Source organism: Protopterus annectens, chromosome 2.part1 (assembly GCF_019279795.1).
Source record: "Protopterus annectens isolate FY-2018-M chromosome 2.part1, PAN1.0, whole genome shotgun sequence".
NCBI classification, from domain to species: Eukaryota; Metazoa; Chordata; order Ceratodontiformes; family Protopteridae; genus Protopterus; species Protopterus annectens.
In genome coordinates, this window is record NC_056729.1 from 51,480,528 (window position 1) to 51,497,399 (window position 16,872).

The following is a 16,872-nucleotide window of genomic DNA, read 5'->3' on the forward strand; positions in this document are numbered from 1 at the left end:
GACTTTTTTTATGGTCATGGATATGTGAATGTCAAATTTTAGTTTATTGTCTATTTCCACTCCTTGCAATTTGGTGTGTTCAGTTGGGTATATAGTGGTTTTGTCTTTTGCTGTGATGTTAAAGTGAGAGTTGTTTTGAGTATGTTTGGTGGTTTGGAAGATGAGTAGTTTAGTTTTGTTTAACTTTAATAACTTTTCTGTGACAAAAAGGTTGTTTTAGAATTTAGTATGACGAAAAATATTGTACTTAGCTCAAGAGAAGTAGCTTGACACGACAGAATGGTGATGTGGCAAACGAAATCTGAGGTAACAGGGAGAGGGGAATTCTGGGTAAGAGTTTTAGCTCGAGTGTTTGTAGCTGACGCGAGCTTGGAAGATGGCCGGCTTAGTTACGAGGTCGGAACCAATACCCACACGTAAGGAATGAATGAAGATTAACAATACCAGATCATGTTTTATCTACTGCACCTAATCATTGTTTTAAGTTTATCATTCTTCATGACATGAGATTTAATAAAAGAGATGGAGATATTGTAAATTATACCAAAAATCAAGAATATTGATGGCTAGTGGAGTTGTATGCTACATGAATTCTTGGTTTGAATGACACTATTCTTTAAAACCCGTCTTAAAAACTTCAGGATTTAAGACACTGAAAGCTTTCTTATAAATTTTTTTTTTTTTTTTAAAGCTACATGATTAAATACTTACTTTACTGGTCACATGATTTATGTGTGTTTATAGGATGATGTCAATGGAATTTTATGAACCTGATAAAGCAGTTGAGAAAATGCACTTGTTTTCTATATGACTATGTTGCATGAAACTTACAGTTCCATGGTGTTTGGTTTTGTTATAATTGGCTGGCATACTTTCTCTTAACAGGAGTGAAGTCACAGTGGTGCAGCGGTAGCATTGTTGCCTCACAGCAAGAGGTTCTCCCGTTCGATTTTCGGCTGGAGTGTCTTCTGTGTGGAGTCTGCATGTCCTCCCAGCGGTCGAGTGGAGTTCGAAAGACATGCGTAGAATGGGCGTGCCTTCGCTGAAGATTGGGCATTGAGCTGGCACCTTAGCACCCGTAAAAAATCTACTGCCAATCGTTAGTCGACCGGAGTTCCGCTGTGGCGACCCCTAACCAGGAAAAGCCGTAAGAAGAACAATAACTTTCTCTTAACAGGGCTTTATTTGGTATTTGCTGCTGTTTTTTGATACTTCTCTATAACTGTTTTCCACTGTCTTTATTTATAAGTGTTGTGCTACTCTGTATCACTGGGTCCTTCTCTGAAATCTAATTTTTCTGTATTGTTGTTTATCACTTACACTTCTACTCTACATATTCCAACAAAATAAATTTTGTTTCTTACATTTTGCACACATTTTCCTAAGGTTGGGAATTGTCATGTATGTGGATATATCTCACCACATATATTTATATTTTGGCAACACTCCATTTAATTGAACATTCTTAATAACAAATGTTTTCACTGCTGGCAGTACTGATCCAAAACTCATTTGATCACTTCAGCCAACATTAGTTTTTGGGAGACTGTGAAACAGAGGGGAGTGCGAATTTGCCCTTTTTTCACATATCAGAGTTGGTATAAATAGTTATCAGAGTGCATCGAGGGTGTAACTGGTCTTGCCCCTGCAAAAAACATGATTTTCTTACCGTTACTTTGAGATTCAATCCTTTTGGATTGATATGCTATTTGATGCTTTGTATTTCAATGCATCAAATTATATCTCACTATATAAATTGGAGCAGTGAAATAGGTCAACTGATGGTTTAGTTGACAGTGTTCCTGTCTGCTTAATTTGGTTATTAAGAAGGTTGTTGACTTTTGTATGAGATCGCTGTAATTATGGGATTGGGAATATGCCCTTTCCCCAGAATTTTGAAACACTGGAGTTGGTACTTTTAAGTAGCAGGGGGTGTGAATGGGCCCACCACCACCCCCCCCCCCAAAAAAAAAAAACACTTTTTTATTTGTAGCTCTGAGTTTCTCTCTCTTTTTCCCCTACTTGTTTTGATGCTCAATCTGATGTTTTGATCTTTTCTACCTGAATTCTGAACCATCTGGTCATTGCTACATGATTATACTATCTGCCATCTTAGTATCTATATTAACATCACTGAATACACTATTTATAGCAAGCACACTTCAGCCTAGTAAAACACACGTGCGTGAACTCTTTGACATTTTTTAGTTGATATTTTTCATATTCTGTAATTTTCTTGAGCACAAAGTAGGTATTTAATTTGTCTAACACATCATGGAATACAGCATTTGGACTTGCTATGGCCTCATATAAATAATATACATGTTCTCCTGCCATGCATAACATTAAAGCCATTAATTTTCAGAATTTATTATGCTTATGCCTTTGCAAAGTTTTATAATCTCACTAACCTTCTCCATAGTTAAGTACTAGATTAATTGCCCTTGTGAGCCATTTTAATCCTGGCCAGTTTCCCTTAAAGGTGAGAATCAAATCCTGTACATTGTGCTTCTTAGGTAAACACCTTAACCATTATGACAACTCCCAACATCTTTCAACGAAAGCATATATTTTGTGTGTGATCGTTATTTCAAATATTGTAAGGCTAGGAACTCCATATACATTTTTCTCACTATATATGAACTTTGGTTTTAGAGCTCTATTATTTTGCAATGTATACCTTTTCGTCATGTGCCTATTTTTATAAGCATTTTACTATCTTTTGTTAAAAGTCTCCCACCTTTGAAATTTTCTAATGACTGCAGTTTTTTACTTTTTGTAAAATGAAAAATATACCTTTAACCATGTACAATAATAAAATTAAGTTTACCTTATCTGTTTATGCTCTTTATTAACAAATAAAAATTTCAAATTGCCATTTTTCATTCTATCAGCACTAGTGAGTGTGAGGTAGCACAGATCACTGCACATCACTATATTTAGTCTGCTAGACTAAATCTCCACATGCACTATATAATAGAAGTCTATGGTGAATGCACTTAAGGAATCATATAGATGGACTGTGCTTTTTGCAGGTTTGTATATAATCACCATGGGCCAGGACAAATCCAATATAACAGAGGCCACTTAACTGTGTGAAAAATACTCCAGCATTCACAAAAACATATTCATTAAAAAAATAATGAAATCATTTTTTGACCGGCACTTCTCTTTAAACGGGGCTTCAAATTCTCTTGGCAAAAGACATACTTCAGTCATGCATAATTCATGAGCATTCACTTTCTGGGTTTTGTTCTTGATTCACTCCTATCATTCTTATGCTCGGGACCACCAATAAACTGCCAATACATTTCTGTGGCGAAAATACTCTTGTAGAACTGTAACCAGTCTTCACTTATAATGCAAGCGCAGATGGGTGGTTGTCCATCTATTCTCATCTTAGGAAAATATTGGACTAAATTTAAGACTGTCACGCCTCACTGAGCTACTTCTTTTATTTTTTTCAAAAGGTTAATGAGGTAAGGCAATTTAAGGAAGTGATGGCTTGGCCATGAAGCAGCAGGGTCAGTTAATTTTAACACTATAGCTATTGTTTGCAATCAGAACACAATGTTCTATGATAGTGCTAGTGTTGTTTTTAGTTTTTATTTGTCAAAAATAGAAAGCTAAGTAGGCACAAATGGCTCTTTTTAGGTGTGATGTAACAGAACTGTCTTGTTAAAGGACTTGCTCAGAGTCACAAACCATGCAAGCAGAGACAGAGGAAATGAATCCTTGATTGCAGGATAAAACCTTTTAGCAGCAGACTGATACACTTAACCTTTTGGATGTAGTGCCAGACTAACACTGAGCTATACTGCCAAACAGCTTGGAGACTATGCAGCTACTGACAGGAGTACAAAAATGCAGTGTTTTCATCCCTATCTCCTGATCACAGGCTTATTTGACATGCATCAACTATTCAATCATGGCTATGCATTCACATAACTGAGGTAATGAAGTATCAGAACCACAATACTACATAGAAAGGTTATTTTGATGCATTCTTTACAAGTCCCTCAACCTCCAAACCATGGTTTGCAATTATATTACTGCAGGAAACACGTGTGTGCAAATACACACACGTAAACACATGCATGCTTAAACATATACACAAGTGCGCAAACACACACACCAAGAAAGAAGAAACGTTTTAAAGAAAAAAAAAATCTAACAAAGGTTTGAGTTTTATAGTCATCACCTCAAGATGATTTTCTCTTATTGAAGACCATTCATTACAACAGACTTGCTAAGCACCACCACAAAAAAAAATGACCCTCTCACTGAGAAACCAGACTAATGGCACCTTGATCTTCTTCCAAAGTCCACCTCACTGGTATCCAATACACTAGGTAACTTGTGTCACTGACAGGAGCTCTTCCTCCATTCGACTGGATTGACCTAAAAACACATTTGTGGTACTGAATAGCACTGACTGTTAGTGTGGTCCTGACACATGCCTCAGTTGTGTGACCCGAGTAGCCATGCAGCTCAAAGAAATTAATTTCCTACAGTCCATAAGAGTTTCATTTCATCAATACATGTCAGATTGGTTAGTAAACAGTTAAGTAACTTGTGTATATGTATGCCACTGTCAGCCAAGTCCATCAATTTTCCAGAGTGCAGTGAGTTATATGTACAGATATTGCCAAATACCGGCTGCCATGTTTTTCACGGGAAATATGCCTATATTATGTTTTTTCTAGCTTAGTTTGCCTTCAAGTATACCATGCTAGGAATCTAAACAACTCAGTGCTAGAAGTCTAAACAAAAAAACTCTACACCCTACAAGTTCTATTCACTCTAGAGAATGCTGATGTCTGTGCGATCACTGAGACATGGTTTAAAGCCATGCAGAGCACTCTGGCACTTTAAGGCATTCCACACATTTAGACCACCTACTACACATACAGTGACTAAAGGTGGAGGTGTCTCAATCTACATCAAAAATAAATATATCTCAAGGCTGGTCAAACAGAACAATGCACTTGAGCTTCTCCACGTTCAAATCACCAGAGACAGAAATCTCCCATACCACTTCCTTGCACTAGGAACCCCATAGCATGTATTTAAACTTACTGGAAACATTCACAATCCAAACCAATACATTGGTGACTTTAATTACCCCACTATTAACTGAGAATCATATACAACACTAAATGTACAGGCACAGAGATTCCTGGATTTTTTAAACACAAACTCCCTTGACCAGACTGTCAATACACCAACCCAGGGGTGCAAACATAATGGATCTGGTCCTCATTAATATGGGAGAGTAGTGCACACCTCTTAGTGTAATGTCTTCTCTGGTAAGGTCAGACCACAAAATGGTCTCCTTTGAAGTAAAACTAAAACCTGAAACTGCAGCTAACCCTGGAATATTCAGAAACTACTCCAAGGCTAACTTCCTACTATTAAGTGATAACCTTGCAAAAATTCAAGCTCCCATAAACCTTGAGAATACTGCTGCCTACGTGGAACTGTTCACAGAAACCCTATACAAGCATTTTAACAGCTGCACAGAGGCAGCTGTACCCACCAGGAGGAGGAAGAGAACTAATTCATAAAACAAGCCACCCTAATGAATCACAACATCAATAGGCTGTGTAACAGAAGGAAGAAAATTACGGCAAAAATTAGGAGGTGTACCACGCAGCAGGATAAAAGCATTCTCAAACTTAACAAACAACTCAAAGGACGAATACAGTCTACCAAAGTCAAATTTGAGGTAAATTTGGACTCCAAGACAAAGGACGACTACAAGGTATTGTTTGGCAATGGCTGCAACCTCAAAGGCAGCACACAATTGTGTGCAAAGCTCATTGTTAATGGAGCCACTTATACTGAGCCAGAAGATATAACAAACCTTCAGCTCCAACTTTACCCCTCTCTCCCCATCAACTTCCATCAGGAAATACCATCAAATATAACTCCCCCCTGCTATCACTAGGGAATAGGTCCTTAATGCTCTCTGTAAGGCCAAGAACACTGCAGCAATGGGCTCAGACAATATCCCAAGATGCCTTCTAAAAAGTGTAAAACATGACCTATCAGGCCCCCTTGCGCTGCTATTTAACTGCAGCCTCCAAACAAGCTTTGTGCCTCAAGAATGGTGAATAGCAACAGTCACCCCTCTGCACACAGGTGGGCCATCTACAGACCCTGGAAACTACAGATCCATAAGTCTCACTAGTCTTATAAGCAAAGAGATGGAAAAACTTACCATGGAATGATCGATAATGACATGGGAAACCTTCAGACACTTGACTCAACCTCATCTGGTTTAGTCAAGGGCAGGTCGTATCTACTCAGCCTGGTGGACTTCTTTTAGAAGGTCACCAAAGCAATGGATGAGGGCAAAATGGTTCACAGTGCCTATCTTCATGTGGACAAGCCATTTAACAGAATATCCACCCGGGCATTGTTGACAAACTCAATAGGTTAGGTATAAACCTTTATGTTACCTGGTGGACAGCCAGCTGGATCATAGACAGGAACCAGGCTGCTAGAACTGGGGAGTCAACCTCTACAAAGAGGCCAGTCATAAGTGGAGTCCCTCAGGGACTGGTCCTGGGACCGCTCCTTTTTCGCATTTACTTCTCTAAAATCAAGACCAATATCAATGGCCTCGGGTTGGCTAAATATGAAGATGATTACAAATTAGGACCAGTCACGAAATCCCCCACTAACACAAATGTTCTCCAGGAAGGGCTAACACAGACAAATAACTGGTGTCAAAGCCACAGACTAAACCTACATGCCAAGAAATGCATAATAGTATCCTTTAGGAAGTTCTCCACCCTTGTTAACTATCACATTAGCTAAACACTCCTAACAGCTGACCCAACACTCAGGGACTTGGGAGAACACAAAGACAGTAATCCAGAATTTGACCATCATGTGTCTACATTATGAGGAAATCATTCCATGTTGTGCAACCTATAACCAAGGTTCAACATCTTGGTCCAAGGAGGTCATTGTTCCTCTGTATTTGTCATTCATCAGACCTACAATGAAATTTACCAATTCACAATAATCAAGTTTTGCACTTGCATCTATAATATGAGCACGTGTTATACATTTTACCCAGAAAGTACAGTTGTGTACCTACCATAAATGTAGATGTTTGAGTGTATTCACTGTTGCAGTCATTACTCTTGGGTTATCCTGCTGGCAGGCTACCCGCAGTCGGCCCGAATTCCAAAGTCTAGATCCGGTGTCGGTTGCTGTTGCCTCTTCCCCGACGTCAGTGCGCCAGGGGTATTAAAGATGCAGCTGACACCATTTTCTTCAGTTTTTCTTGCCCCAGATGTCAGGTGCCCCCAAAATGGTAGGCTAAAAATATTATGCCAATTATTAAGCATGCAGTAAAATAAACATTTCCTTAATCTACAAGCAAATACACCACATAGGTTGTATAAGATAGAGAAGTATGGGTAGGTCCCAGCAAAGAAAAGGGGGATGGAGGGTGGGTAACCTGGACTGCAACAGTGAATACACTCGAACATCTATATTTATGGTAGGTACACAACTGTACTATGTTCATCGTGTTTCACTGTTGCAGTCATTACTCTTGGGTTGAATCCCAAAGCTAAGGCTGGGTGGCTGGGCCTAAATAGGATTAGAAGAGGCTATAAGGCCTTGCACAACTGCAGTGGCGAAGCCTGCTCTGGATTTAGAGTAGAGAGGTAAATGGTAGTGCTTTGTAAAAGTGTGCACTGAACTCCAAGTTGCAGCCTCTAAAATGTCTTTGGTTGGTACTCCTCTGAGAAAGGCTGCTGAAGTGGCTGCTGCCCTGGTAGAATGAGGCCTAATGCCCCTGGGCACTGATTTGCCATGTTGTGAGTAGCAGAAACGAATGCAGTGGCCTATCCATTTTGAAATAGTCTGTTTTGAGATGGGCTTTCCTTGAGATCCTGCAGCATATGCCACTAAAAGTTACTCAGTTTTTCTGAAAGCTTTAGTTCTGTCCAAGTAGAAGCGTAGTTGTCTTGTATGTCCAAAGAATGCAGAAGTCTCTCACCCTTATTCTGTGGGTTTGGATAAAAGGTAGGCAAATGAATGGTTTGGTTAAGGGTCACACTGGACACTACCTTAGGCATAAATGCTGGGTTCGTCCTTAGAGAAACCCTGTCTGGATGGAAAATGATGAAAGGTTCCACAGCCATGAGTGCCTGTAACTCTGAAACTCATCTTGCAGAGGTTATTGCTAGGAGCAGAGCTGTTTTCCAAGATAAAAACTTTATATCAGCTGTATTGGCTGGCTCAAAAGGTGGCAGTGTGAGTTTTTCCAAGACATAATTGAGGTCCCATGCAGGTATTGGGGCTCTCCTTGGAGGTCTTATGTTTTTGGCCCCTCTGAGGTACTGCCTTAGCAATGGATGGGAAAAAATAGGAGGTTCCGTATTGTAATGAGCTGAAATGGCAGAGGCATGAATTTTAATTGATGAAAAGGATAGGCCTTTGTCCAGCATCTCAGTTAGGTATTGTAAAATCTGAGGAATGTTTGGTACCAATGTGTCAATTCCTTGTGTCTGATTCCAAACTCAGAATCTTTTCTATTTTTTTGCATAAGATTTTCTGGTACTGAGCCTCCTGGCCTCCAAAATAACATCCATCACTGCTGTAGAGAGAGGTGTGCTTTGAATGGTTACATTATCCGCTATGCTGCCAGATTTAGGGTCCTGAGTTGGCTGTGCAGAATCTGATTGTTTAGCTGGGTCAGTAAGTGAGGAATTAGAGGCAATGTCCAGGCTGGGCCTTGAGACAAGCTTTTTAGGATTGGGTACCAGTGCTGGCGTGGCCAGTCTGGGGCAATCAGAATCATTCTTGGCTTCTCTTGTCTGACCTTTAGGAGTACCTTGGGGAGGAAAGGTAGAGGAGGAAAGGCATATACTGTTAGACTTTTCCAGCTGAATGACAGAGCATCCACTTTCCATGCTTGCTTGTGATAAGTCCTTGTGCAGAATTTCTGTAGTTGGCAGTTGTGAGGGGAGGCAAATAGATCTATGTCTGGGCATCCCCATTCCTTTGTTATCATGCTGAAGACTTGTGGATCCAGTTTCCACTCGAGGGGATCCGTAAGGTTTCTGCTTAGTTCGTCTGTCAGAGTATTGTTCTTTCCTGGCACGAATTGTGCTTGCAGGTGTACTTGATAAGTCAATGCTGTGTTCCACAAAGTCATGGCTTGTCTGCAGAGGGGGTAGGAATGTGTGCCTCCCTGCTTGTTTATGTATCACATGACTGTAGTATTGTCCGTCCTTATCAGTAGTTGTCCTGGATGGAGTAGATCCTTGAAAGCTGTCAGGGCACACTGGACAGCTAGCATCTCTTTTTGATTGATATGTAGATGCAGTTGGCTTGTGGACCATGTGCCCTGAATACATTTTCCTGCCATGTGTGCTCCCCAGGCATAATCTAATGCATCTGTTGTTATTGACTGCCTGGCTGTGAGTAGAGTGAATGGCTGTCCCTTGTTGAGGTGACAGGCATGAGCCCACCATCGAAACTCCTGTTGCAGGCAAGGAATGAGGGTAATTAATGATTCCAGGCTTTGACAATGTTGAGTCCAGACACTTTTTAGGTACTATTGAAGTTTCCTCATATGCAGTCTGGCATATGGAATTAGCAGAATGCAGGATGCCATGAAGCCCAAGGCCTGCAGAATTTTTCTTGCAGATAACTGGGTCTTTGTTGCCAACATTTTGAAGTAAGAAGTTAGTTGCCTTTGTTTGTCTGGCGTGAGATAAGCCATCTGGGCAGTTGTATTTAAGCTTGCACCCAGGAATATTACCTCTTGAGAGGGTACTAGTTTTGATTTCTTTTCGTTTACTGTGTACCCTAGGCAAATTGATAATCTTTTTACGAACGCCAGATGCTTTAGTAGAGTGTCCTTGTTCTCTGCTTGTATAAGGCAGTCGTCCAAGTAAGGATAAATATGAATATCTCCTTGTCTGCAAAATGCAATTACTGGTGCCAGGCATTTTGTGAAGACCCTGGGCGCAGTAGATAAGCCAAAGGGCAGTGCAGAGAATTGATAGTGCATTAAGCCAGCTATGAATCTGAGGTATCTTCTGCAAGATTGTCTGATTGGTATATGCAGGTATGCCTCTTTTAGGTCCAAAGTTACAAGCCAAGCCTTCTTGCCCAGCATGGGCAGAAGCTGCTGCAGAGTTAACATTTTGAATTTTGGAACATCCAGAAATGTGTTTAGAAAAGACAGGTCTAGTATTGGTCTCCAGGCTTTGTCCTTTCTGGGAACCAAGAAAAGTCTTGAGTAAAATCCTTGTCCCTGCTCTTGCTGTGGTACTGGCTGAATGGCCCTCATTTGCATAAGGGACGAAACTTGTTTTTGTGCCTCTGCCCATTGATTGTGTGGCAGGTTTGGCATACCTTTTGCCTTTGGCAGGGTGTGAAAGTGAAGCCTGTAGCCCTGGGACACTATATTCAATACCAATTTGTCCTGGGTGATCGTGTGCCAATTTTGAGAGAAAAGTGCTAGTTTCCCCCCTAAGGGGGCTGCAAGAAGATAAGTGCTTGGTGCTGGCAGAGGCAAGTCATTGGGACTGTTTCCTGTATGGCTGTGCTTTGTCTTCTCCACTTTTGGAGGTAGAAGCGCCCCACTGTTTAGGCCTGTATGAGTCCTGGGGTTGGGAACTGACTCTGGGACGTCTGTATCTGCCTCTTTGTGGCCTGTCCGACACTGGAAAGGACCAATTCTTTGTAGGCCAGTTCCTGCTAAAATTTGGTGGCTGAACCTGTAAGAAATCCTTTACTGTTTGCATAGATTTCGCTTTGTCCTCCATTTTCTTCAAAACCTCCTCTGCTTTAACACCAAATAAAGTATCATGCTGTAATGGAGCATCTAATCATTTTGCTTTAACATGATCAGGCAGACTTTGTTCCTTTAACCAAGCATGCCTCCTAATGACAGAACCCGTAACTGTGGCCCTGCAGGAGGCCTCCAGAGAATCAAAACCACATTGCAATGTATGCTTTCCCACTTGTTCAGTTGCATGCAATAAATCCTGTATTTCCTTATTTTCTGTACAATCAGAATTAGTCAACATTTTCTGTTTTAACAGTGACATTAAGTATTGCTGATAGTTAATCATATGAAATTGACAATTTAAAGCCCTCACAGCCAAAGTAGCAGAAGTGTAAACCTTTTTCCCCTATCTGTCTAGTGCCCTTGAATCCCTGTCAGAAGGGACAGGGTTTTTTTGCAGTAGCGGCCTTAACCCCCTTGGGACCCTGAGAAATAGTTTCTGGGTCAGCAGCAGGGTTTTTATAAAAAAATGTATGTGAATCAGGAACCCTGTAGTATCTGTCTGGTTTAACAGGAGCTGGAGGTAAGGAGTCTGGAGAAAGACCGGACTCTGAAAATACATCATCTACAATGTCTAGCACAAGGGGAATAGCAAGAGGTCTGTGCTGAGGAAGTACAAGAAAATCTCTAAGCCTTTTCTTTGATTCTGAGTAATCTTGGCTCTCCCAGTGGAAGTGCTCCCTCATGGTATGCAGGGTTTCCCCAAAAGAATAATCCTCAGGAGGAGAGGCTGAAGGAATGGATTCTTCAGTATCAGAATCCTCATAGGGAGGAAGAGAGTATTCCTGTACAGAAGAGGAGTCAAAGGAAATGGAAACCTGATCTGAAGAGTCATAGTCTGTCTCTTGCCTAGGCCTCTTGTCAGGAGGGGGATGGGAACCCCTGATCAAGGTAATAAGGTCTTCGGCCATTTTGAGCGTCTGTTTCTTAGGCATGGAAGTCTGTCCTGGAGAATGCTGTACTTGTTTCTTTGTCTTTAAAGCTGCTGTAATCTTTGCTTTTGAAGCTGAAGTAGGCTTTACATATAGCTGTGTAGGTCTGAAAACACCCACAGAAGCCGATGCCTGCTCAGCGGCTCCAGACCCATCTGAGGGAATGAGTTCCGAGTTTCCAATACCTTGAGTATCCAGAGGCCTAGCTGACTCCACGTGGGAGTCGTCAGCAGCCTGTGGCTCTGAGGTAGCGGGTGTCAGGGGCTATGAAAGCATCTCACTGAGAACCGGCAACTGGCTTAGCGGAAGCCTCGTCATCGGTTTTGGATCTCGAATGCCTGTCCTTCTCTTTTTCCTTGTGTTTTTTAGAAACTCCGGTCGTCGGCTGTTCCGACGGCATTATGTAATTGAATTTTCGGCCAAAGTAATGATAAGCAAAATCAAACTGACGCTTAATAGTGCGTTTGTTGAATCTAGCACAAAACCGACAGTTAGCAATGTTATGATCAGGGCCTAGGCAAGGAATACAGTAAGAATGATAATCCTTATGAGGTATTTGCTTCCCACAAGAAATATAATTGTTAACTTTTTCTGACATCGGTCTGGAGCAAGAAAAAAGTTTCCCCAACGGGGTACTTAGCTTTAATGAAGGCTTTGGATCTGAAATTTGTCTGTGAAAATCTCAGGAGTCGGCCAACCGGCACTTGCGAACTGCTTTTACTTCAGGCACTGCGCGGCAAGAAAGACTGAAGAAAATGGTGTCGGCTGCATCTTTTATACCCCTGGCGCACTGACGTCAGGGAAGAGGCGACAGCAACCGACGCCGGACCTAGACTTTGGAATTCTGGCCGACTGCGGGTAGCCTGCCAGCAGGATAACCCAAGAGTAATGACTGCAACAGTGAAACACGATGAACATATACCAGTGTGGCACATTTGTGAAGTGCACTGTGGTGGGTTACAAACAGGGTCTGACCCTTCTACTTCAGTCACTTAAAGCGATCTTCAGTTTCAGAACTGAAAAGGGTACTGCCTGGAAGAATATCTGCAAAAGGTTATCTTCATATGAAACGTAAGGGCTCTGTTCATTTTTTTTTGAAGCCATCCAGCCATCCTTCTGACAAAGACCATTTGATTGAGACCAGCTTCAAAAACTGACATCTAGTCAAGGCCACTGCATCATTTTTTTTTTTTTTTTAATGTGGCAACCTCAGAGTTTATTTTTACTAAAGCCATGGATGCAGGCATCATATGGCATAGCTATCTTTACTGTTAGGGTAAGGGGATCCTCACTGCATAGAAAGAGTTCTGGTTCAACCATACTGCAGTGATCATCATGCTGACTACAAGCTATATGCAAGAAGCAGTTCAAAGTCCAAATCCAGCCTAGAGTATGTAACCTTCTGCTTCTTAAAGCAGTCAAAATCGCTAGAATCATGAAAATGTATTTATGTGCCCTGAGGACATTGCTCCTCTTTGACTTTTCCACAAGAACTGTGCCATGTAGTTTGCCATTCCAGGCCAATACTGGAAGTTACTTGTGTATGGTTTCTGGGGGGAGAGGGTCATTATTTATCTGATGTTCCTTTACTTGGGTTGTAGTTACAGTACCCTCAGTGGCCCAATTTGGTCTCAAAAAGATACACATACAGTGTCTCCTTACGTGCTCAAACTCCCTTCAACCATTTTTGGGAATATGAAAGAGCTTCCTAGACCATATGCAAGCTCTGTCTGTTCCTGCTTTGTCCTTAAATTTCTCAGATCTCCATCTTAACTAATTTATTCAAGAGAATTAAACTGTCAAAAGACTTTCTTCATTTTTCTCCTTTTGGTATCCAAAATAGCATTTTTGTCTCAAAAATACGTATTTGTAAAAGAACCCACAGTTATGAATCCTCAATTAACTTTCATGCCGCAAATAAGAAGAACAGGTATGATTTCATTCAGTGCCTAATCCAGCAAGCTCAATATGTCTAAAAATGAAGGGACTATCTATTAGTCCTGTCACTGATGATGACATCAGCAGACTCATTTGAGAAGCAGATCAGCCTACCTGATAACATTAATTATAATCGTAAGAACATTTCAAAGTAAAACAAAATGCTTGAATTTGTCATATGTTGATTCAGGGGCCTGCTACTTGCAATACCAAGTTCTGAAATCATCATCTTCTTCTTTCGGCTGTTCCCATTAGGGGTCGCCACAGCAGATCACCTGTTTCCATTTCTTCCTGTCCTCTGCATCTTGCTCTGTCACACCAACCACCTGCATGTCCTCTCTCACCACATCCATAAACCTTATCTTAGGCCTTCCTCTTTTCCTGTTACCCGGTAGCTTCATCCTTAGCATCTGTTTCCCAATATACTCAGCATCCCTCCTCAGCACATGTCCAAACCAACGTAATCATGCCTCTCTGGCTTTGTCTCCAAACCTTCCAACCTGGGCTGACCCTCTAATATACTTATTCCTAATCCTGTCCACCCTCGTCACACCCAGTGCAAATCTTAACATCTTGAATTCTGCCACATCCAGCTCAAACTCCTGCCTTTTTGTCAATGCCACTGTCTCCAACCCATATAACATAGCTGGTCTCACTACCCTCTTGTAGACCTTCCCTTTCACTCTTACAGGTACTCGTCTGTCACAAATCACTCCTGACACTCTTCTCCACCTACTCCATCCTGCCTGTACTCTCTTCTTCACCTCTCTTCCACACTCACCGTTACTCTAAACTATTGACCCCAAGTATTCAAACTCATTCACCTTCGCCACCTCTACTACTTGCATCCTCACCATTCCTCTATTCTCCCTCTCATTCACACACATATATTCTGTCTTAGTCCTGCTGACCTTCATTCCTCTTCTCTCTAGAGCATATCTCCATCTCTCCAGGGTCTCCTCCACCTGTTCCCTACTCTCACTACAGATCACAATGTCATCTGCAAACATCATAATCCACAGGGACTCCTGTCTGATCTCGTCTGTCAACCTGTCCATCACCATTGCAAATAAGAAAGGGCTCAGAGCTGATCCTTGATGTAACCCCACCTCCACCTTCACCTTAAACGCATCCATCACTCCCATCACAGACCTCACTGCTGTCACACTACCCTCGTACATATCCTGTACCACTCTTACATACTTTTCTGACACTCCTGACTTCCTCATACAATACCACAACTCCTCTCTAGGCACCCTGTCATATGCTTTCTCTAAGTCTACAAAAACACAATGCAACTCCTTCCGACATTCTCTGTATTCTCCATCAACACTCTCAGAGCAAAGATCGCATCTGTAGTACTCTTTCCTGGCATGAAACCATACTGCTGATCACTGATCATCACGTCCCTTCTTAACCTTGCTTCCACTACTCTTTCCCATAACTTCATGTTGTGACTGATCAATTTAATCCCTCTGTAGTTACTACAGCTCTGCACATCACCCTTATTCTTAAAAATCGGTACCAAAACACTTTTTCTCCATTGCTCAGGCATCCTCTCACTTTCCAAGATTTCATTAAACAATCTGGTTAAAAACTCCACTGCCATTTCACCTAAACACCTCCATGCTTCCACAGGTATGTCATCTAGGCCAACAGCCTTTCCATTCTTCATTCTCTTCATAGCTATCCTTACTTCCTCCTTGCTAATCCATTGTACTTCATGATTCACTATCCCTACATCATCCAACCTTCTCTCCCTCTCATTCTCTTCATTCATCAACCCCTCAAAATACTCTTTCCATCTCCTCAACACATTTTCCTCGCTTGTGAGTATGTTTCCCTCGTTATCCTTTATCACCTTTACCTGCTGCACATCTTTCCTAGCTCGGTCCCTCTGTCTAGCCGATTGGTACAGGTCCTTTTCTCCCTCCTTAGTGTCCAACCTTTCATACAGCTCTTCATATGCCTTATCCTTAGCCTTCGCCACCTCACTCTTTGCCATGCACCTCATCTCCTTATACTCCTGTCTACTTTCTTCATCTCTCTGACAATCCCACTTCTTCTTTGCCAACCTCTTTCTCTGTATACTCTCCTGTACTTCCTCATTCCACCACCATGTCTCCCTGTCGTCCTTCCTCTGTCCAGATGTGATACCAAGCACCTTTCTAGCCATCTCCCTTACTAGCTCTGCTGTAGTTACCCAGCTATTTGGTAACTCTTCACTGCCACCCAGTGCCTGCCTTAACTCATCCCTGAACTCCACCTCACAACTACCCTTTTTCAATTTCCACCACTTGATCCTTGGTGCTGCCCTCACACTCCTCCTCCTCTTCTTGATAACCAACATCATCCTACAAACCACTATCCTATGCTGCCTAACGACACTTTCTCCGGTCACGACTTTACAGTCTCCAATCTCCTTCAAACTGGCCCTCCTACATAAGATATAATCCACCTGTGTGCATCTTCCTCTACTCTTGTATGTCACCCTATGCTCCTCCCTCTTGTTAAAATACGTATTCACCACAGCCATGTCCAATACCAAGTTCTGAAATGTTGAAAAAAAATAAAGACAGAAAATAAAGAAGAGTAAATATCAAACATTTTCTTTTTTCTTTAAACTTGTTTTTTGTAGGGGGAGGCAATCCCCACCCATTCCCTTGAACATATGTATACCAACTCCAAGATCACCATACCATGTAAGTACGGGAATATTCCAAGAAATGGCAATCTCAGACTTTGGCCAATCATTACTCACATTATAGGACTCAGAACTGCAAGTTTCTGTAATTCAACTGGTTAATCTTAAAAGGAATAGCATTCTAGAGAAAGAGTGATCACTGATAGGTAGCCTGTCTTGTTTTTCTGGAAGACTGTGTACTGGACCAACAATTGAACAGACACAAGCAGCAACATTTTGCTGATTTATCCACAATTCAGTTTTGCCATTTTTGTACATGGGGTTAGGGTGTCACTTCAGCAGTGACAATCACCTAGAGCCAAGGGTCATGCTACCAGGTGGCTACCCCTGATGTGCTTTTTCTTCCATACCATACACTCACGTGTGCATCACTCCTACAGTCAATTTAGAGTGTTTAATTCACCTACTGCATGTCTTTGGAAAGTGGAAAGAAACTGGAGCACCTGGAGAAAACCCACATAAATACAGAG

General features: G+C 41.6%; 1 protein-coding gene across 1 annotated transcript in view; it reads right to left on the minus strand.

Annotated features, from left to right (window-relative positions):
- The window catches only part of SLC38A1 (solute carrier family 38 member 1), an 830,305-nt gene that overhangs the window by 531,870 nt on the left and 281,563 nt on the right, over window positions 1-16,872 (minus strand). The window lies entirely within an intron of this gene.